The sequence below is a fragment of the Ceratotherium simum genome, chromosome 15 (assembly GCF_057802395.1).
Source record: "Ceratotherium simum simum isolate JZ-2026a chromosome 15, ASM5780239v1, whole genome shotgun sequence".
NCBI lineage: Eukaryota > Metazoa > Chordata > Mammalia > Perissodactyla > Rhinocerotidae > Ceratotherium > Ceratotherium simum.
The window spans coordinates 60,808,106-60,832,075 of record NC_141914.1 but is presented as its reverse complement, the minus strand read 5'-3'; the positions used below and the strand labels follow the sequence as shown (position 1 = coordinate 60,832,075).

General features: G+C 41.0%; 1 non-coding gene across 6 annotated transcripts; it reads right to left on the bottom strand.

Annotated features, from left to right (window-relative positions):
- Window positions 1-1,132: 1,132 nt before the first annotated feature.
- LOC106803738 (solute carrier family 66 member 1 like) lies at window positions 1,133-23,970 on the bottom strand. 6 transcript variants are annotated; one of them, XR_015554526.1, is made up of 8 exons: window positions 23,861-23,970; window positions 19,721-20,034; window positions 19,546-19,630; window positions 18,332-18,397; window positions 13,423-13,513; window positions 11,023-11,091; window positions 6,026-6,118; window positions 1,133-4,097 (listed from the first exon to the last, which is right to left on the bottom strand). It is a non-coding gene; the product is annotated as a solute carrier family 66 member 1 like (transcript). The 6 variants fall into 6 exon arrangements; XR_015554524.1 differs by lacking the exon at window positions 23,861-23,970 and adding an exon at window positions 22,375-23,818; XR_015554525.1 differs by lacking the exon at window positions 23,861-23,970 and adding an exon at window positions 23,353-23,818.

The window sequence follows — 23,970 nt, the reverse complement described above, 5'->3', positions numbered from 1 at the left end:
GTTTATCACCAGTATACTGCAATTACACCTCCTGCAATTCATTTCTCCTCACAGCTGAAGTCACATCTAGGCACAGCGAGGGCTTGTGTGGAGATTTCATTTAATAAGATCTCTGTTGTGTGTCCTCACTGGAAGGAGTTAGATGAACGCGTCCATAGGATGCGTACTTCTTAAATTCTCACATTCAAAATAGCCCCACAACACTCAGGAAAGCAATAAGAAGATGGAGAGTACCACATGCCAGGACTATGTGTTATTCTTGTCAACACCCTGAATTGTGTGCAAATCCATTCTCTTTTGAGAATTCTTGTTTAAACAAGAATAAAATTCATCTTTTGAATACTCTGAACATTTCCCCTCCTCTATTTATTTATTTGTTTTTGCTTCGTATTTGGCCAAATCACCTCCTGCCTCTGTCTCTGAATTTCTCATCGAAGAAATAGTCTTCCTTTGGCCCAGAAATTTCTAGAATTAAGTTCGTGGTAGTGAAGTGTTTTCTAAACATAAAATTCTATATTACGGTACAAATGAAAGATACTACAGAGAGCTCCTCAATCTTTTTTAACTGGTAATCACTCCCAAGGGATACTGTATTCATTGCCTTTATTTCTTTTAAATAAAGGATAAGTTTTGCTATTAAGAAAGGGAGTGAAATTGTACTAATTTCTCTCTCTCTCATCCAGGGTCAGATGGACAATGAGGAGGAGGCTCTATGCCACTGGCACCCAATATCAGTTCCAATCAATCGAGACGACTCACTGAGAGGAATAAGTGAGGGTAGAGAGAATCCCAGTCACTCTTTCAAGCTGGCCGGACTCAATTCAGCCCCTCCAGGGCCTGAAATCGCTCTGCCATTGCTTAGCAGAGCCACAGCATCCAGGAATGACACGGACACAGCAGGGGCTATAGAGATTCCACCACTGCAAGGGCACGCTGCCAGAGAGCGGAGGCCAAGGGAGGCACTAAACGCAGAGATCTGACCTGAAGACAAGAGAGGAATGGGGTGAACATCCTTAATCCCACTCACTGAATCAGGAATCAAAGAAGAAAGCCGGGGAAAAAACGAATCCAAATCTCATTCCTCTCAATTTAAAAGAGTTTTAAAAGAGTTTTCTAAGAGTAGAAACTGCTGCCAAGGGTGTAGGAGTCAGGCTAGCTGTGGTCTGGGACTGGCCTGACAAAGGCTGACTTCTACCCAGATGTCCAATAAAAACACTTAGCAAGTATCATTTCCATAAGGCTTTGTCTACTCGAAACACAAGCCAATTGTTTGGGTCCAATTTATGAAGCAAGGTCTTATGAAGGTTATGGGGTGAGGAGGCCTGATGACAACTAAATTGCCTTAAATGGAGCTCAAAATACCACCTTAAACATTCGCCTCTCCCAAGAAATGCTTCATCATAAATCAAGTGGCTCCAAACGTATTAAAAATGACAAATAGAGCAAGCACTTACCTCTCATTTTTTTCTTTTTATTCACCAATGCATCAAAGATTTCTGAAGGATATTATTCCATACAAAAAAGATGAAATGCATCAGGAATGCAAGATTCCAGGGATAAAAGAGGAGATTAAAAATCAAATGGTGGACCAGACTTCATGCTGAAAATTACTCTGAAAATAGACACACTCATTTTGAAACAAGGAGATGAGGACTGTCTGCTCTGAACTTGTAAGGAGTGGTGAATCTCACAGTAATTGGACACATGTTTCTCATCTTAGAAGAACTTATGAATCCATTTTAATGCATTCAAGTTCATGGGTACTATTTGTCCACAAGTAAGCTTTCTCCTCCCTTCCCTACCATGCACGATTTAATTGGGTTTTGATTCAACGGGGAAAAAAAGCCTTCCAAAACTCACTAATGTTTCCTGAATTGCCACTAGGCTAGCTTTAAGAGTTTGAAAGCATATGCTAAATGAAACTTTCTGTGTAAGTGTCTTTAATGTTCTAGTACTTTTGGATAACAAGTGATTTTTCATGTGTCCCTTCCTTTATTGGTAGCAATTAGTTCTCAGCAATAAGAATTATTAAGTGCCTAACCTGAGATGCAAATTTGTCCTGACTGAGAACAGATTAGAAAGTGGATCAGACAGGACAGTCCAGCCTGGCAAATCATAACACACCTCCTCGAAAGGTATGGATTCGGAGCACTCGGAGGGCTCGCTGTGGAGGAAGGAAGGAGGAGCAAACTCTCTGGAAACAACTCTTATTTGTTCTCTCTTCCTGTTCATTACAGGTACCTAGAAAATGCAACCAATTCTAAAGGCAGTGAACCCTGATTTTTTTTTTCACAGTCTTTTTCAGTCTACTTGGAAACATCTGTTTTTAATTGCATTCGGATTTGAAAACTAATTTTGGGTCAGATTGGGTTCAGGCTCCAATCAAGTTGGAACAGAGAGATTATTGCTTCTCCACGCATCCCAAAATTCCAGGAGGCTTGAGGCCAAGGATAGCACACTTTCTGAATGCATGCACGGGGCACATACATTTAGAAATGAAAAAGGAATTGCCTAATTCTTCTCTCAAGGAAACTTCTTTAAGGCCAATGACTTGGGGTTTTAGGTTACAGCTTTTAGACTCAAGATTCGATTTTGGGAAAGGTCAGTTGGAGGACAATACCCTCCCGTGCATTCCAATATATGGAGCAGGAGAGTAAGCATCCATATGATCAAATCAAAATAAAAACAGCATTTTGCGTTGTTCACTGGAGATCATAAATCCACCCTCCTTTGAAAGAAACTGAAACAAATACACTGTCGCCTAACCACAATTTCCCTGCTACAGTCTCGCAATGGCATGGAGCTCTTCTCTGCCCTCCATCTTCTAGAAAGGTGAAGAAAGGAGAATGATGTAAGGATCCCCTTTGTACGGGTTCTGGGACTGCCTTCCACACTCCAGTACCTGCTGAGGACAGGGGCTCAGGAGTTGGTCCCAACCTTGTCACCCACTCACAGTATATTCCTAGGCTGTCTGCCTCAAAGCATCCAATTTTAAATGAGGCTCTTATTTTTCTGCTTCACAAAAACCTTTTGGGAGTACTCAGAGATCTACGGCAAAGTATGATTTTTAAATCAGAAAGAGCTGTGAAAGTGCAAGAAGTTATTTTGATTTTGCTTAATGGCCGAGTCCAAAAAATAAAAGTAAAATTCCTGCCAAGAACTCTTAAGTAATTATCTGATACTGTGACAACTCAGAACACAAGCCTTAGATCCTTCACTGTGCAATTCCAAATGACAACCGGCGCCAATTTTCTCAAGCTCATCAACAAGAAGCACCCCTATGTTTTTTGAAACTCAAAGTACCAGTGAGTAAGAGAACACAGAAAGATAATATTTCACTTGCCTACATAACTATTATAAATTTAATAAGCTAAATACTGAGAACAGAGTGCCCTCCTGTGTTCCTCGTGTTCAAAGGATGTAGGTTTAAGCACTATTGTTAATTTTCATTAAATTTGTTAGCCAATTATTTCATATGTTTTATCTACCATAAACTATTGATTCATAAGATTCACGTTTATCGACACAAGGCAGAGTCCAGTTGTCATTTTAATAAATATCTTAAGTGTTCTCTGTAGAGATTTTCAGAAACCGTGCGGCTCTTTTTCTTAAAACCTGCCGTTATAACCTAACTAGAATTTAACATCTAAGATGCATCAATCTCAGTGCTTAATATTGGCTTAAATTTTTTTATCTGATGAACCAAAGATAACCAAGGAACCTGTGTTTGAATTTGATCCCCTGTTAAAATGCTCATAACCTAGGAGACTTTGGAAAAGAGAAAGCTTTCTTTATAAGTGTATCTCAAACATAATAATGAAATGGCTATACCATTAGCTATTTACCCTTCTTAGAAGAGGCGATATAAAGTACACATTTATCCCCAAATGGCACTCTGATGGCAAACGATACAAAAAAGTGAAGAACTAAGATGCCAAAGCTTCCAATAAGCCAAGGAAGATGACGCACAGAGCAGCTGCTCCAGGGATGCTTGGCAGCTGGAGCCTTCAAAACCACACGAAGTCTGCACACGCAGTTCCCGTCATGGCCAACGCAGACAGCAAAAATGAAGTCCCTTCAGTAGATCTTCTTTGGAACTAACAAGAGAGGCAAGAATGACATTAGTTGTTCTTTTCTTTTCATTACACAATACATAGCTTCACAAATCACCAAAGTTTTAAATTGTATTTCTTTAGCATTTATGACATCTTCTGATTATAAAAATAATATATACTCATCGTGGAACTGTTGGAAGATATAGAAACCATGAAGACTAAAATATCACCCATAATCTCAATACTCAGAGATAATATTCTGGTTTATTCCTTTCTGTCTTTTTACGTGAGGTACATGACTATATATACAGTAGATATAATACTTATCCTGCCCTTTTCTCCACTATTATATATTGTAAGAATTTCTTCATGTCGTTAAAAATTCTTTATCAACATTTTTAAGTTGCTTCAGAATATTCTACTGTATTGGGCATTTAGGTTGTCCCCAAATTGTGACAAATTTCTTAGTACATACATCTTTATTTTTCTGGTAATAGCCTTAGAATAGATATCTAGATGTGAAATTCACACTTTCAAGGCTCTGGATACAAACTGCTAGAGTCTTCCAGAAAGGCTGTAGCAATTTGCATATCTACTCGGCACCCATCGTATGAGTGTGCAAATGAGGCCTGCCCTTATCTGCTTTGATTTCTACAATTTCTTTATATTTGCTAATTTCATATACTAAAAAGGTCGATTTTTTTTAGTCTGTTAGTTTTGCATTTATTCAGTTCCTAAAGAGGTTAAATTATTTTTCATGTATGTTCTAATTATTTCTATTTCTTCTCTTTAATAATCTGTTTTTGAGTCCCATGTAAATTTTTCTACTTGACTTTTTTTCTTCCCAGTTTATGGAAATTCTTATTAACATTCTTGTTATTCACCATATGTAATTCCTAACATGTCCTTTATGTTTTGGTTTTATATCTATATTTGATGTCCAGACATGTCAAATATTTACAGTTAGTTCTATAAATCTTTCCCCTTCTCATGCATTTCCTTCAAGATTAGAAAGTACTGAGATTTAAATATTTAAAATATCTTCTATGTGTGACACTGGTGTCAGTTAATGCCCTTTTAAGTGCTATTTAGCACCCATCACTCAGCTCCAATATGGCGTTGGGTTAGTAAATGCTTATCTACTAGGAATGCTTATCTACTGCTGCCTCCTGGGCTCACCTCTGAGGCAACTCTCAGGGAGGGACCATCATAATCTCCCCCAAAGGAAGTGTTGTTTCCATGAAGCTTCTTTATTCAGAGTCTGCAATGTGCTTTCTTGTTGCTGATTACTGGTTTATTTATTCCTCTTGATAGATATATCTATATATGCACACACAAATATTTTACCTTTCCCAATACTTCATTTCAAAATATTGACAAATATGTAAGAATATTTGGACCATGTGGAAATTCAAATGCATTACTTAGAGAAAAATATTATTTTATTCCCATTAAGCATTCAGAAACTTAGAGGTTTCAACTTCCAGGACCTGACAGAATGAGAGAATATACAACTAGAAACTCAAATAAACCATGGATGGTTAAAAAATCAGGAAGAGAAAGTGCACATCTTCAAACTGGATCCTTTCTAGGGTGCCACAATGAAGTACACTAGCTGCAAAGTGCAAGGGAATGGTGACTTTTTCATAAGTTGAAACAACCACAATATCCATATCCATATCCAAAATGCTTTGTATAATTTATTGTGACTTCATTATATTGGTGTTAATATGCAAGCCCAGCAAAACACATTTAGACTACAATTCTGGCTGATCTATATTCTGCTAAGTTGAAAGGAGCGTAACAAACAACAAAAAAAATCTGAGCAAGGATCAATTTGGCACTGTGACTTCCACGTTGTTCGTCCCAAATGCACTCCTCAGAATTCCAAGGCATCTTCCAAAGGTGGAGAAAAGAGTTAAGAAGCACGTTTGATTGATCAGAGCACACAGAACAAATAATGTACTTACATTTCCTATAGTTGAGGATGGAGATCCCAAGTAGAAGATACAAGATATATGGCCACAAACAAAGCCTGATATTTCAATCATGGCACGAGTATGCTAAAAGCAGTAACACAGAAAGAACGATAGCATTAAGGGGCAATCTGAACATACATGAGGATCTCAATATTTTAAGGGAAGCTGGGAGTCATCTAAGGAAACTGGGATGGAAGTATTTTTTTCTCTGTGTCCTTGTTATTTTGGACCAATGAATACTAAACATCTCTTTCTAGGATGGGTGGTATTTCCTAATCAGGTAGCAAAATCACTTATCTACCCACTCAGATATGCTAAGTTGTTTTGAATAATGGCAATTTAAAATTTTTTTCTGAATAACTTCAACATAAGTTTATTTGGGTGGTTTCCATCTCGATTTGTGGTTCAGCCCCACAGAACCCCTTCTCTGATCAATATACGATCCTCTGCCCGTAGGAGGGGGCCATGGGGGCAGCCCACCAGCAGGATGGGTCTCCTCACGTTGGGTCTGGCCCTCCTACCCCCAGCCTCTGTCCAGGGAAGGGAGAAGGTGTTCTCTGGATTTTCACATATCTGGATCTTACCAAGCCCTGACCAATTCTGGTATACTAATGTTCGCTACCTGTGCAATCCCAAAGCTTGAAGTTTCTGAGATCTATTTCAAAAAGTTAGTAAAAATTTTTTTTTGAATTTTTTTATTGGGAGAACATGGAGGGGGTGGGAATTGCTTCCCAGCAGATTCTCATTTCTTTTTTGAAATAAAATATTTCCTAGACTAACTCTGCACATCTACAAATTCTTTGTGGATGTTATAAGATCAACAACAATGAAAAACTCTGAAAAAATATTTCTAAAGAAACCCAAAAAACGGATCTAAAAGAAAGAGTTTATGGCTCTCAAATGAGATTATCTTTTTTACTTCTGTTGAAGTCCCACATCGATTCTTCCTCAATAGCAGACTGGGTGTTGCCACTGACAGCACAGTGAACACAGCTTCCCCCATCACCCATGTGTGCTGCAGGCTTCACTCCCTAGCGCTTAAAAACAGACCAACAAGGCGTGGAGAACAAGTGCCACAAACTAGGGAAGGGAATTACCGCAGCGAAATAGCACTTACCTGGTATTTAATCTCCAGAATACTTGTGTTTCTGGAATGGCTCCACAATAAAAGGTATCCGGAAAAAAAAATACATCCTTTCCTTAGAAGTGAGTATCACTAAGTGCATCTGAGAAGAGGCTAGGCTGATAGACTGTGGTGACTCACTGGGTCAATTAAAGGACCGGAAAGTGCTGTTTTAACTGCCCAGTGATACATTTATAAGCTCAGTGCCTCCATACTAGCGCTGCAGGCCTTGGGAGGGGACAGCAGACAAGGAAGACGAACACTACAGAGAGGAAGTAGGGAGAGAGTGCAGAATAGGACAGAGGAGATTACAAGTGGTGTTAGGGGCAGCAGTAGCCAACAGAAATTAAAAGCAGTACAGCGAGGGTGACCCAGGCCTCTGAGAGGAGGAGAGGCAGCAAAGAGCCCTGCAATTGAGACAGATAAAAAGCAAAGTGATGAACAGAAACCCGGGCCCCACTGGAACATGTCAAACAGCACTTCTTTGATGGGGAAAGAGAAGTCGTTTAATCTCCAAGTTTAACAAACACCTATATTTCTAGGCCGCAGGAAAGCAAAACCAAATAATTCATGCTGTTGCTCCAAGATGCTATAAATTAAGTCATTACATCCTAAGGACACATCTCCTCTATCTGCATCAGGATCACTCAAATTAAGTCAGCAGTGCCAGCCAAAGTACGCTTTGGAAAGCTCTCCAAGGAAAAACCAAAAAGCGGCTGGTCCATAAACCGTGAAGCATACAGAACAGAACTGCTCCTCCTCCACGGGCACTGGCTGGCTACGCTCCCACCCCACCAGGTAATGATAACAGCATGAGAACTTCCAGGAGTGGTGATCAAATTGAATACTCTGGTTTAGGGACGAGGAAATGCCAGGATGTAGAATCTTCGCAAATGTGAAAGGCAAAGCCAAGACACAAAAAGAAACATACAAAAACCTATGTTTAAATAGAAAACTTGGTCCCTTGTAAATCAGATTGTCGTCCACCCTAAGTCCTTTGTATTCTATTTTTAATTTTTTAGTTATGTTGCATCTGTATTAGGGTCAGGACCCGGAGACACCAGGCACACAGACATCTGACTGTAAGATTCTGGGTAAATCATTCCCACTTGTTTAACATCAAACTGATGAAGCATTAAAAACGTTTGTGGAGTTATAACTGCAAAGGTAGAACGCATGGTTTTTTCCATATTACAGCCACATGTGAAGACAACAGACTTCAATAAAAAATTACCTTCAAACGCATTGTGTATTTGGGGGATTTGCTTTATCCCATAACACTCCAGGTGAGAGAGACTATCGAGCACATGTTTCTCTGCAAAACTTAATTTTCTTCTGAACCCTGCATTGACCCTAAGTTTAACATCCCTCCATACTCAGTCTATTTTGCCCACACAAGACATTGCAGCTAAGCAAAACTCTGTTCCGGAAACCTCATAAATGGTATGAGCTGCTTTATTTAGGCCTGAGGGAGTAAACTGAAGAGAGCTGGCCTGTCATACTGTTTTAGACAGTTGGCCACAGAAATTCAGGGTTAGGTCTAGAATGATTGAACTAGTTATGGTGGTGACTATATATATATATGTCTATATACACACACACACCTCATTATTTTAGTGATTTTTTTAACCAAGTAGTCCCTTTACTTTAGTTCTTGATGCCATGCTTTATTTAATATATTTAAAGTGGGTTTGGTGTTGGCAGAAAGGGGCGACAGGGGAGAAAACTGGCTGGGTGCCCTGTAAGCACCACGTGCATTCCAGGGGACGTCCACGTATTTTATAATCCATCCCATCCAGCACTGTCACTGAGGCCTGCTAGATGCTGGCTGCTGGGGCCTCAATCCTGAACAGACAGAGGCAGACTCTCTTCTTGTGAAGGTTTTGACTCATGTGGCACCATCTAAACCGTGAATCCATCAGATGAAGGCCTGGCGTCACCACGTGCTGATTTTGAAATCTAATGCCTCTACTTACTAGCGTGTGAGCTTGGTCCAGTCCACTGACGCTCAGCTTCCTCGTCTGTAAAACGGAGGTTGGTGTGAGGAATAAGTGAGAGCAAGAGCACATGTGAAAGGGCCAGCATGGTGCCTGGCACACAGCTGGGAGGTGTCCCCACCCTCCTCACAACATCCCCAGGGGGATCTAGAGCTGATTCTGTAGATCTGAGCAGCTGTCCTCACCCTGTAACATTTACAGCTACCAGGAGGCCACGTGGAAATGTGCCCCATCAGTCTGCAGGAGAGAGATGGGGCCACTTTCATTGATATGCAGCTAAAGACAATTTTCATTTTTGTGCTGGCTCATAAATAAACAAATGAAGAAACAAACAGTCATTTAAAGAAACAGTATTCAAAGCAAAAGTAGAAATGGTATTCAGTAATCAATAAATATGTTAAGGTCTATTCTGTGCCAGCCTCTGGAGACAGAAGCAGCACCTGTCCTATCGAGTAGTGTGAAGGCTGTGGTCACAACAGCGCCAACGAACAGTCACACTCGGGAACTGCCGGCAGGCACTACTTTGGGGAGGATGTGCTTCTCGAGTGGCCAGGAGAGAAAAAGTGGTACTATTTACCACCTACAGAAATCTCTCTAAGAGATTTGACTTTTCTTGCCAACCTCTCTTACCTAGAGAAGCCAAAGTTTTTCTGATTTATCATTTCTGTTTATTTTTCAATCACACAGACCAACTAAAATAAAAGGTAATAACATGGTATCTAAATGGGCCACATCCAAAAATTCTCAAAGGACTCACTGGGATGATTAAGGAAATGTTATGTCTTATCAATGATATGCCTTATCTCATTGAAAATAACCCTAAAATGTTCTATTGGTTGTTAAATGAGAAAATGTCAATTACAAATAGAAACATTAGAATGAACTGTTCCCGATCTTACATTTTTCCTTCTGATTCTTTAACTTGTAGTATGTGAATTGTGAGAGCATGGTTATATCCATGTTCACATAGAAGATAGCTGTGAAAATCTGGAGAGGTACATAAGGATGGACATCCCTGAATGTAAATCCAAAGCCACCATCATCCAACATCCGTAATATGGTGTATGAACAGGACAAAGCCATTTACATGATTAAACACAAGATATTTTAAAGGCTTGAAAATCTTCACTTTAATTATTTTTCCATTTGAATACTGTCGCAGAGATGTTTGCCTGTAGCCAGCAACTCTATTTTTAATGATTCCTCTCATTGTGGACCATCCATCGGCAGCACGGGGTCATTCTTCAGCCTCAGTGTAGAAGACGATAAGATAGCCCCTCACAGCTACATATCACATTCAGCTACCTTGACGCAAGAAAATATTAAAACTGGATGAAGACAAGAAATTAAAACTAGACGTGGATTAAAACAGAAAGAATATCTGAGAACAGATTGGCCTCTATTCTGCTCTAAACAAGCTACAACATTAAGAGGGCTGTCAAATAAAATACGGGATTCTAATGTGAGATTTAAGGCATGCTTATACTAAAAAGTTAGTCACTGCTTATCCGAAAGTCACGTTTAACTGGGTGTCCTCTGTTTTCATTTGCCAAATCTGGCAAGCCTATACATGAAGCCCTCCATGCACAGATAACACAGAACCTTCACTCTTTGAAGATAAATCCTGAGAAGGTGTGGTGAGTCAGGTAGCAGCCTCTGAAACCTGTCAGGCCTCCACTGACCCAGCACAGCAGAAAGCCCACAGAAAGTGCTCCCTCCACCTGTCCAGTTCTGTAGGCCACGGAGAGCTGGCTGCAAAGTGACAAGTGACAAATAGACACTGGGAGCACAGAACTCAATGAGGCAAGTCAGCACCAATTACAAACAAAACTGGTGAAGGACAGCAATGAAACACCCCAGAAGCTCACCCCAGTGAAGGTTCCAGGACTGTTCTCTAACCTTCTTCATCTACAGCAGGCAGCAAACAGATTCAGGATCTAAAAGAAACACAGTGGCAATCCTAAAACATTAATTTGCCTCTTCTCTCTGCTTTTCTTTGACCATTTGTATGGAAATTCATATACGTGTTCTCAGTACATGATATGTTTTCTTGGCCTCATAATGGGGGAAGATAGTAAGTCAGGTAATTATAGAGACTAGACCTATCACTAAAACATAAATAAGACCACAGGTTCAAATTTATACCAGTGGTTAGATTTTAAACCAGCATGTTTTTTAAACAAAATCACTTCTAATCGAATTGCCCATGTGTTCTAGTATACATAGTGAAATAAGTGTGAAAATCTACTTGACTCTTGTGTGGAATAGTAAAAAAAGTTTGGGCTCTAGGGTCTGAAAAACCTGAAGCCATGACTTGTCACCTGTGGGAAATCAGACAATTACTTAACCTCTCAGACCCTCAGTTTCTATAAAGTGAGCTTCAGTGATGATCACGAGCGAGTGGTAGAACTGGCCATCAACCTCAGTCTCCCGACTCCTAGCATGCCTTTCAGTACCACATCAACTACCTGAGAGTGAATATTCCCGGCGCTCAGATCTGGGACCATGAACCTCAATGCTGAGTCATTCCTCCAGGAAGTGGTGGTGAATAGTACACTAATGTGATCTTCAAAATGCATTTCCTCCTGTTTCAGATTTCCAATGCCTCTGAGGACCGACTAGATTCTGTCCCTTTCTACAATATTTTATAAACAGATGACTTTTCTAGGTATGTATAACATTTTACAGTTTCCCTTGAGGCAGCTCTCTACTGTTTGAGATTATTTCTATAGTAGATATGGTTGGTGCCTGACTTCTAACTGTAAATAAACTCAGCAAAGACAGACAACTTTGCTCTGCAGAACTAAACTTCTTGGACTCTTTGGAAAAGCATCCCCTTGTCGACTAGGAGAGAACATCATAATACAATATCTAACCACAGATGATTTAAATTTTCCTCTCATCAAAAAACATATTCAAAGGGAATTCAACATAGAATAGTGAAGAGATAAAGCACATATGATTTAGTGTCAGTTTTTTTTACTAAATATAAAACATTTGTATATCTTAATCAAGAAAAAAGCATTCAGTGCAATATATCAACAACCTTGCTGTAATATTCCAAAATGTTTTATAATGATGATCTCTAGTACATTCAAAATATACAACACAAGGAGAACATCTGTCCAACAGCAAGCCCAATATACTTTAAAAATATTTAACATTTAAAATAAGAATATTTAAATATTTTAAAATATATAAGAATATTATGGACAAGAGTATTAAATTATGGACTTGAAATCCAAGATATTATTATTATTATTTTTTTTGGTGAGGAAGATTCGCCCTGAGCTAACATCCATTGCCAATTCTCTTTTTTTGCTTGAGGAAGATTCACCCTGAGCTAACATCTGTGCCAGTATTCCTTTATTTTGTATGTGGGATGCCTCCACAGCATGACTGATGAGTAGGTCCATACCCGAGATCCGAACCCACGAACCCGGGCCGCCAAAGCATAGGGCCTGGAACTTTAACTGCTTGGCCACAGGGCCAGCCCCCCAAGATCCCTAACTTATGGTAGAGTAGAAAACAGAAAACAGACAATGGAAACCAGTCCTATAAACATGTTCCAGTATTCCCAGGAACTGGACACACATTCCTGTAGGAGATGTCAAATCCATGATGTCCCATTTATTGAAGCCTTCTTATCCTCTACTGAAGAGATGGTGGTAGCAAGCAAATGTACCTGCAGTTCCATCATTAAAGCTTAGATAATCAATGGTGCTATTTTCCAAGAAAATACAATTTAATTTCAGAATAAAGTCTTTCCTCTTTAAAGAATATCTTGATTCAGACTGAAGTTTGCCTAAAAATTGTTTCCAAGTCTATAAAACTTAAATATAAAAATTAAATACTATGGGGGGGCCGGCCCAGTGGCACAGCAGTTAAGTGCACGCGCTCCGCCTCAGCGGCCCGGGGTTCGCATGCTCGGATCCCGGGTGCACACCGACGCACCCGCTCGTTAAGCCATGCTGTGGCAGCATCCCATATAAAGTAGAGGAAGATGGGCACAGATGTTAGCCCAGGGCCAATCTTCCTCAGCAAAAAGAGGAGGATTGGCATTGGACGTTAGCTCAGGACTGATCTTCCTCAAAAAAAAAAAAAAATTGAATACTATGTAAAAAAATGTTTTCTTACAAAACATTGTTGAAAGAAATTAAAGATTTAAATAAATAGAAAGACATTCCATTTTCATAGATTGGAAGACCTAATATTGTTGAAATGGCAATACCACCCAAAGAAATCTACAGATTCAATGCAATCCTTACCTAAATGCTAACTGCCTTTTTTTCAGAAATGGAAAAGTTGATGCTCAAATTCATATGGAATTGCAAAGGACCCCAAATAGTCAAAACAATCCTGAAAAATAAGAACAATGTTGGAGGAATCACATTTCCCTGATTTCAAAACTTATGGACAAAGCCACAGTAATTGACACAGTGTGGTACTGGCAAAAGAATAGATATATAGATTAACGGAATAGAATTGAAAGTCATAAATAAGCCCATACATTTATGGGCAACTGATTTTTGACAAGGGTGCTAAGATCATTCAATGGTGAAAGAATAGTCGTTTCAACAAATGGTGCTGGGACAACTGGAAATGCACATGCAGAAGATGAAGATGGACCCTTACCTCACACCATATACAAAATTTAACTCAAGATGGATCAATGATCTACATAGAAGAGCTAAAACTGTAAAACTCTTATAAGGAAACATAAGGTTAAATCTTCATGACCTTGGATTTGGCAATGGATTTGTAGATGACACCAAAAACATGAGCAACAACAACAAAAATAGATGAATTGGACTTCATCAAAATTAAAAAACCTTTATGCATAAAAGAACACTATAAAGAAAGTGAAAAGACAACCCATAGAATGAGAGAAAATATTTGCAAATCATATACTACCTGATAAGGATCTAATATTCAGAAGATATTAAGAACTCTTACAATTCAACAAGAAAACCCAATTTAAAAATGAGCAAATGACTTGAATAGACATTTATCCAAAGAAGATATAGTCAACAAGCACATGAAAAGACACTCAACATCATTAGTCATTAGGGAACTGCAAATCAAAACCACAATTAGATACCATTTCACACCCACTAGGATGGCGATAATAAACAAAAAAGGAAAATAACAAGTGTTGGCGAGGATATGGAAAAATGAGAACACTTGCATATTGCTGGGGAGAAGGTAAAATGGTCCAGTTGCTTTCTAAAACAGCTCGGCATTTCCTCAAAAAGGTAAACATGGAATTACCATATGACCCAGAAATTCCACTTCTAAGTGCAGACCTCAAATAATTGAAAACATGTGTTCAAACAAATACATACACATGCATATTCATAGTAGCACTATTCACAAGAACCAAAAGGTGGAAACAACCTAACTGTCCATCAGCAGATGAATGGATAAAGGCACTGTGGTATTTGCATACAATGGAATATTATTCAGCCATAAAAAGGAATAAAGTACTGATACATGCTACAGCATGCATGATACTGGAAAACATTACGCTAAGTGAAAGAAGCCAGACACAAAAGGCCACATATTGTATGATTTCATTTATATGAAATATCCAGAATAGGTAAATCCATTGAGACGGAAAGCAGGTTGGTGGTTGCCAGGGGCCAGGATGAGGGGGAAATGTTTAATGGGTATGAGGATTTCCTTTGGAGTGATTAAAATGTTTTGGAACTAGATACAAGTGATGGTTTCCCAACATTGTGAATGTACCGGAAGCCACTGAGTTTTACACTCTAAAATGGTTGATTTTATGTTACGTGAATTTCACCTCAATAAATAAACTGCTTTGTTGAGGTATAATATCCATGCAATAAAATGCACCCAATTTAAGTGGATATGTCCATGAATTTTGACATATATACACAGCCATATAACTACCACCTCAATCAAGATATAGAACATTTCTGTCACCCAAAAAGTTCCCCCTGTGCCCCATTCCAGTGATACCACCACCCTGCATGCCCAGCCCAGGCAACTACTAATGTTTTCTCACACCATAGATTAGTATTCCTATTTTAGAATTTATTACAAATACAATGTGTCTTTACTTTTTTGGGGCTAGCTTCTTTTGCTCAGTATATTTCTGAGATTTGCCCATTTTGTTAGTATATCAGTCATTCATTCTATTTTAATCCTGAGTAGATTCCATTGTATGACTAAGCCACAAATTTTTAGGCAGCCAGCCATTGATGGACATTTGGGATGTTTTCAATTTTTGGCAATTTTGAATAAAACTCCTATAAACATTTGTGTACAACTCTTCGTATGGGAATAATTTCATTTCCTACCAGTGGAATTGCTGGGTCACAAGGTAAATGTGTGCTTAACTTTTTTTTTTTTTTTTTTAAAGCCAAACCTTTTCCTGAGTGCTTGAAACATCTTACACTCCCCCCAGCAATGTATGAGAATCAGTTGCTCCACGTCCTCACCATGGCCTGGTATGGTCAGTCTTCTTAATTTCAGACATTCTCTAAGGCAGGTTTACCCCTAGTCTCAGGCATGGCCTTTCTGGGATCTGTACTGAGTGTTCCTGGTGTTCAACAAGATCCCCCTGCCCTGCCCAGTCAGAGCTCAAGCATCTGCCAGCCCCATGTGAGCTCCAGCAGTTTTTCAGTTAATAGCTCCCAGGTAGTTCTTCTCTCCCTGGCAGCACTTTCTGCCTGGCCTCATGGAGTGTTGCCCTACTTTGGATTAATATTCTAACCAAGACTCAGGCGGACCCATATGCAGATTTCTGGAGCTGTTTCTCTACATAGCTTCCTCCTCTCTGGAACTCTAAACCATGATCACCGTTCCTCACTTCCATAGTTTTTTATTTGTGTCTCTTTAAGAGGCTTAACCACAGTCCATTCTTTATTAAATTTAGTTTGTAATTCATTTATGTGTACAATTTATCTTTGTATCCCTCACTGGGCTTAGCACAGAGTTTCACACATAGTAGAAGCTTAGATCATGTCTCTGCAGTTACACTCAACTTCTTAAAGTTGTGTGGTTTGCAGGCAGAACTGAGCAGCGTTTTCTAAGCACCACATCATCCTGCACACCCCTCTCCCTCCCTGGGCCCAAAGTAGGTAAAGTACTCATACTGAGTGCTCCCACAGGACCCTGCCTCCCAGCCAGACCGCAAGCTCCGCGGACTATGTCACTCTTGCTCACCACTCTACGCCTGGCACCATGCACCCTGCCTAGAACATGACAGGCACCCAGTACGTGTTGATTTTATAATGAATTGTTCCTTTGGCACGTGCCTCATTCTCTTTTGTTATTGGATATTAGCAAAGAGTGACTGGCTGTCCCATTCGCAGTGACTCATTTCAAGACAAGATAGTGATTGGTTTTTCCAAGTCATCCTGACTCCTTCTGTAATATAAACTTCCATGGATGACATACTGCTGGAAGCAGCTACATAAGCAAACTAGAGATTCCTGTATTAGTTAGAATAAAGGCTTGACTGCTATATCAAAGACCTAATAATTGCTAAAACAAGTGAAAGTTTATTTCTCTCTCCTGTCACATTCTGAGCATAAACAGATATGTTAAAACCAGTGTGAGGACCCTGGCTTCTCTAACGTTTTATAGAGTTAAGTGTACAAGTCTTTTACCTCCTTGGTTAAAATTATTCCTAGGTATTTTATTCCTTGGATGCTATTGTAAATGGAATTGTTTTCTTAATTTCCTTTTTGGATAGTACATTGCTGGTGTATAAGAAACACAACTGATTTTTTTGTGTTAATCTTGTGCCCTGCAACTTTGCTCTAGTAGTTTTTTTGAGTGGATTCTTTGGGATTTTCTATACATAAGACTACGTCATCTGCAAACAGAGATACTTTTACTTCTTCCTTTCCAATTTGGATGTCTTTTATCTCATTTTCTTGCCTAATTGCACTGGCTGGAGCTTCCAGCACAATGCTGAACAGTAGTTGTGAAAGCAGCTATTCACCACTGAGTATGATGTTAGCTGTGGGTTCTTCATAAACGTTCTTTATCATGTTGAGGAAGTTCCCTTCTATTCCTAGTTTTCAGGGTGTTTTTATCATGAAACCGTGTTAGATTTTGTCAAATATGTTTTCTGTGTCAGTTGAGATGATAGTGTGGTTTTTTCCCTTCATTCTGTCAATGTGGTGTATTACAGTGATTGATTTTCTTATATTGACCCATTCTTGCATTCCTGGGGTAAATCTCACTTGGCCATGGTGTATAATCCTTTTAATATGCTGTTGGATTCAGTTTGCTAGTGTTTTATTGGTGATTTGTGCATCTATATTCATAAGCGCTACTGTCTGCAGTTTTCTTGTCTTGTGGAGTCTTTATCTGGTTTTGGTTTTAAGGTAATACTGTCCTTATGGAATGAATTTGGAAGTGTTCTCTCCTCTTCAGTTTTTTGGAAGGGTTTGAGTAGGATTGATGTTAATTCTTTTTTAAGTGTTTGGTAGAATATACCAGTGAAGCCATTTGGTCCTAGACTTTTCTTTGTTGGGAGGTTTGATTACTGAGTCAATCTCTTGTTATAGATCTGTTCAGATTTTTATTTCTTCTGAGTCAGTTTTGGTTATTTGTGTGTTTCTGGGAATTTATCCATTTCATCTAGGCCATCTAATTTGTTGGCCTTCAGATGTTTACAGTATTCTCTTTTAATCCATTTTATTTTCTCTAAGGTTGGAAGTAACAACCTACTTAATTTCTGATTTAGTTATTTGCATCTTCTCTTTTTTCTTGGTCAGTCTAGCTAAAGGCTGTCAATTTTGTTGATCTTTTCAAAGAACCAAGTTTTGCTTCATTGATTCTCTCTGTTGTTTTTCTATTCTCTAACAGAATAGACTATTTTTGTAATGGTATGAAGGATATAGAGGACAGAGAAATCAATTCTAATTAAGGACTCTTGAGAAGGTTTTTTGAAGGGTTAGAATAGAATTTGGCCATTAAATTCCTAAAAAGCAAAGTTTTATTTCACATCTCTCTCCCAAATTTAGAAAAAGGCCTGGAAACAATTGGCCACTTTTGAAGATCTGCTGGTTTAGGGAAGGTGATGCATTTGGAGACCCTTGTGTGTTTGATTTTTTATTTAGTAGCATTTGGGGTAGTGGTTAGCTTCTAAAATGCTAATACTGAGAAAAAAATCACACAAGCAAATCAGCTTACCTCTCTGTTCACCACTTCCAACTTCCAGATCCCCCACAGCAGGGAGCACGATTGCTGGTTTGGAATCTGAAACGATACAGACGCCTATCTTATTTATTAAAGTGCTACATGCTTAGGTCCTGAGGAATGTGTTTTGAAAATGAGTGTGATCAAATGAAAGGGTATCCAAAAGAGAGCTTAAAGGTAGAGCCTACTCACATTCCAGACTCAGGGAGGAAAAACAATTCATGCCTAAGTGTCTTGGAAGCTTGTCTTAGAATTTGAAGATTGAAACCTCTTCTTTTTGACCGTTCCCAAACATGCCACTTCTTTTAACACATATATTAAAGAAAAGACTAGAGCAAGGAGGAAAAATAGATTTTCTAGAAGTTTTAGCCCATGTTTCATCACTGTATCTCTCACGAATTTCACTCTCCCACAAACAAAATGCAGCAAGAAGCTATTAATCACCTTAACAGATGTTATCAACTTTATTGGTATGAAAATTTAGCCCCTATCTATAAAATCCCATAGGATTTTGTTTGAAGTTAATAATCAAAAGCTGTATTTTTCTTTTTGAAATCACATTTAGCTTTGAGATACACATACATACACACATTTCACTCTCCATTTTCAACTTCTCAGTAATCTTTTACTGTAAAAACAAAACTATTAGAAAACATGAGTCTTCGGTTTAATTTCCTATAAACTCCCCTGAATTGTTCTCTAAACAGTGTAAAAGGAGAAAGGTCACACATCTCACACAACTCACACACCAGTATCAGTCCATCACAGCCAGTAAATTTGAGGCTGAGGCAAATAACACCTAATACGTCATCAGTAGGCTCTTACTAACGTTCCAAATGTGTGGATCTAACACCATTCTATTGTGCTCAGAAATAAATCTGAGATGTAAATTATGCATCAAAGAATATTCTTGTATTTAGGTCAGTCCAGCTTTCTGACTGACGAGCACCCCCTTACAAAATAAGCAGCCGCCAGGCAGGGCGGCCTAACAGATGTTGTTGTTGTTGTGGACACTTTATGTCATCTTTTAAAACTTGCTGGCAGTTAAAGTGTAAACACGTTTCTGTAAAGATCCCCACGGCACTCCCTCCACAGGGACGTGGAGCTGTGACATCAGTATTTCCCAGAGATTCTAAATCTCGGCAGGCTGCAATCATTATACGAATGATCAAAGCTATCCAAACATCAAAAAAGTAAACACTACTCACTGGAAATTCTGGACTGATCCTCTCACTTGCTGAAAGAACTCGCTTTCACAATTTCCTCAGACCACAGGAGAACAGCGAACTGTGTCTATTGAACGGAAGACACCAATTAAGACAAGTTAGAAGTATCAGATAAAGAATTTCTGTAGCAAAAAATATTTCATACCTTATTCCTCACCTGAGCTATGCTGATCAAATACTTTCCAGCACACAATGTCCTCTTTTCTCTCAAAGTCTCAAATTCATAATAGCGTACAGGTTGGAGAGCTGGTGGTGTCTGACCGCCACATACAAATTGCCAAGCACACAGCTGTCCGTGCCAGACAATGCAGGACAGGCACCTAAGGTTTCTCTCCAGCAGTCAGTGATGCCATGTCTAGGGCCACAGTCTAGCATAAGCGAGTCATCCGGATTCCACTTTTCCTCACTCCAAGGTGTCCCGACACACGCCTCATCAGCACTGCACGAAGCTCCGGGCTAGCGATTCCAGTTCTTGAGAGGGATATAAAGATACAACCTGTGCCTGAGAGAGTCATCAGACGGCCTGTTGCTACAGGGTCTTATCTCAAGTTATACAAGTGGAGCGGCTGCCCCACAGCCCAGCCTGGGTAGGAGAGGTGCTCAGGAACCAGGATTTGGGGCAAGGTGCCCCCGACAACCTAAAAGATCTATTTTGAGGACACAATAACAGAGAACTGTGCTCAAATGTCACCTGGAGCTGATAATTTTTGGCCTCTAGTTGTAAATATTTTTTAATTTGTTGCCAACATTTAAAGACAAAGAGATTTCACATAAAAACAGAGAATTTGGGCTTCTCTCGGAAATGAGGGCATTTGGCGACTGAAGCAGCTTTCTTCACGACAGTGGCGGGGAGCCGGGCAGCAGCTTCAGCTTCCAAGGCAGGACAAGCGCCCCACGGGCCCGCTGGCATTTGAGTTTTCACAGAGTCACACATTCTGCAGCGTGAGTGCAGAGGAACCTGTGAGGGAGGCGTGACTTTCTGAATGGAGGCGTGGTTTTGTGTGCTCTTAGTAGAGCTGGTCCATTACGACTCTCCGCTCTCCTATTCATCCTGTTTACTCAAACTTTTTAAAAAAAATCTTATCTCTGCTACTTGCTTGAGGAGAATTGAACTTTTTTGAACTTCTGTTCCTCACTTCACTAAAGCCATTTGTTAAATGACTGTAGGCACCTTTTCTGCTTTGCTAATTTCTCTCTTTTCTCTAGAAGCTTTTAGACTGCTACCTCTGAGACATCCATGGCTAGGTTCACCCACATTTAGGTACACATCAATGTCTTTCTCAGTGTGAGAATAAGGGAAACAGCAAGTTCAGAGTCTTCAAAGTCAGAGACCAACCCTTCTCCCAACTCTGCTCTCCCCTCTCTCTCTGATCCGCCATGCAAAACCGACATGGCTCAGCAGAATCAATGGGGGTCATGGTGCTACTTTTAATAAGTCACCAAATGATACTCAGCTGCTTAAATGTCATAAGGAAATTATTTCTGCAAAAGAGGCATATGATAAAGAAATAAGGTTTAGAGGGTAGAGCCTGGATTTGGGGATAAAAATTAGACTGGTTTAAATCCAGGCTCTGCCATTTTACGTCTATGTGATTTTATTAAGTATAACTCCTGAGCATCGATCCCTATATTTATAAAGTGAAGAGTAACATGAAAACACATGTAAAGCAGTGAGCACTGTGCCTGACACACAGTGGGACTCAATAGGCTGGGTCCTCCCCTGGTGCCATGTCCTATAGACAACAGGAGTCAAGTCTTAGAAGTCCCACCATGCTTGATGACATGGAGTATCCGGGACTCTGTAAAAGGAATGCCGAGAACTACATTAATTTCCATATGAATACAAGTCAACAGAAGGAAAAAACAAAAACCGTCAGCCTGGTGAACTCAGGAGTGAAATTCAATTTAAAAGAAACATTCCCAAATGAAAAATTCGTCCTTATTCCTTGACCTCTCCTCTAATTAATCCTCTATCCCGTGTCTAGAGCATCTGCTAAGGCGCTGGTTGGCCAAGCCCATCTCTCAAGCCCCCACCACCTGTGCCTTGCTATATAATGTAGTCTAGTTCCTTGACACTGACTTGTGGTCTGCAGACGAACAGCAGCAGCAGCAGCTGGGAGCTGGTTAGAAATGCAGACTCTCAGGCTCCAGCCCAGAACTACAGAATCAGAAACTGCACTTTAACGAGATCCCCAGATGACTCCTACACACACTGAAGTGTGAGAAGCACTGCTGTAGTTCACACCCTGTGTCAGTGGGCACTTTCTTGTTTATCTCTGTTCAGGCTGTTTCTTGAGCACCTGTTACGTGTCAGGCACTTTTAGATACTTTGTATCTATATTCTCCAATTTTCACAAAAGTAGGAATTGTTAGTACTAATTTGTAAATGCTCCAGCTGAGGCTGGGAGAGTTTGAGTGTCTTTCCTAAGCGGTCCAGAAGGGATCACGACATCTCTCAAGCAGGCTTTACTCCTCATTTCCAGAGCTTGGGGTCCCAAACTGGTTTAGGAGGCAAAGCCCCAAAGTCATGGTAATGTCTCTGAAGAACACCATGAAAAATAAGGTATCTAATTTTATTGCATGAATGAGAAGTACCTTTGCTAGCAGGAAATAGGACTAAATTAGATGTTTGCAATATAAAAATCATAAGCTGGAGCATGAAAGAAAAGCCAGCTGTCACACCATGCAGGCAGTGGCTTCTGAACATTGTCATCTGTTCCTTGATTACTCACTCTGCCTTCTGCCCACACTCACAAGCCAACACGTGTGACAGCCACCAGAGCCTTAGGAAACATGTAAGGAAATACTTACAGGCAAGACCATTTTGTTAACTGAATTTTCCCCGTGGTTTGGAAGAGACACCCCTGGCCTATTTTGGCAGGCAGATGTCACTGGGTGTAGCTCCTAGTATTCTGAGGGAGGGAAGTTTGAGAAGTATTAGCCTAGAAACTGCTTGGGCAGTTTATGATGCAGAGAACCAGCCATGTAGCCTCTTTGGTGCTGGAAAGCCTTCCTGCCTAAATAACTCAACACAGAGTCACACACTTTTTGCATACCTCCATCCCCTGAAGGCACCCACAGCCCTCCAGATCCTGCTAAAGGCCACCAGGTGAGACGGCCCCTCCCTCAACACCTACAGTTGTTAAGTACTCACAGGCCAGGAAAGAGACCTAACTCCACATCCCCTCCTCTTTCTCCGCCTTCCACCTTTCCCCGTGTGAGGGCTTATTCGATAACATAACCACGTAACTTGACAAGGCTGTTAGCATTTATCAAGTGCTAAATGCCAGGCCCTGCAGGAGATACTTCCAGAAGCTATCTTCTCCAGTTCCTGCAGAAACAGGAGAACAGTCAGGCTTGGAGGAGTGAAGTGACTTGCCCAAGGTCACAGAGCCAGTAAGCAGGGGGCAGGGTACGCTCAAATTTCAATTCCTGCAAGCCCTACTAGGCGACACCGTTGCCCAGAGGTCAGACACAGGACCTAGACTCCCCGGGGAAAGCAGCCTTTCTTCCCCCCTCGCCAAGTGATCGACATAGGCGATAGGGCTCCAGGAGTCCTACCGGGCTCAAGACTCCATGTCTCCACACCAGACTTCTCATAGTTTGGTCCCCCTGGACCCGCATCTGGGCCTGGGAATCTGAATTTTCCACAAGCCGCCACCCCGGTATTCTCAGACGCTCACGAGCGAGATTCAGAGTGGACTGGGGGTCATTCTGCACAAAGCTGGTCTTGGGCCTCCCATCAGAATACCCAAATTACCCGCGCAAACCCAGGGGCAGGTTACCAACCTCAAAGAAACGTACCGCGTCGGGGCCCAACCTCAGACACGGAGAGGAACTGAAAAGAGGCCCAGCCGCGCGCAGCAGCCTCCTCCCGAGGGCCCGAGCCAGGGCGAGCCGTCCACCCGCACGCGGGGCGGGAACCACACGCCCTCCCCTCGGGGCCGCCCCAGGAAGGCACGCCCCCACCCAGCAAGGTCAGGGGTTACAGGCACCACCCTCCTGGGGTCCCGCCACTCGCGACACCGCCCCCTTCCCAGGTAAAGTTTAGATTTCAGGACTCGGATGTCCAGGGTCCTCTTCCAGACTCCTGGTGTGCGCCCCATTTTCTTCCAAGCCCATAGTAGTGGGCAGAAATCTACGCAACGGCTGCCGTCGCCCGGAGCAGGATTTAAGGTTTGGTCCAGCCTCATTTCTTCTCCTGGATAAACTCCCGGCACCCGCCCGGAAATCCTGGTGACCGCTGCGCAGCTCCGCCCGAATCCCGGACGCAGCCGCTGCCCCACCCGCCCCGCACCTGGACCGCGCGGCCACCGGCTCCACCGCGCCCCCGCGCTCCGGGCTGGATGCTCCTAGGCCCACCGACCCAAGCGGCCGCGGAGAGGTCGAGCAGGGGCACGGGATGGT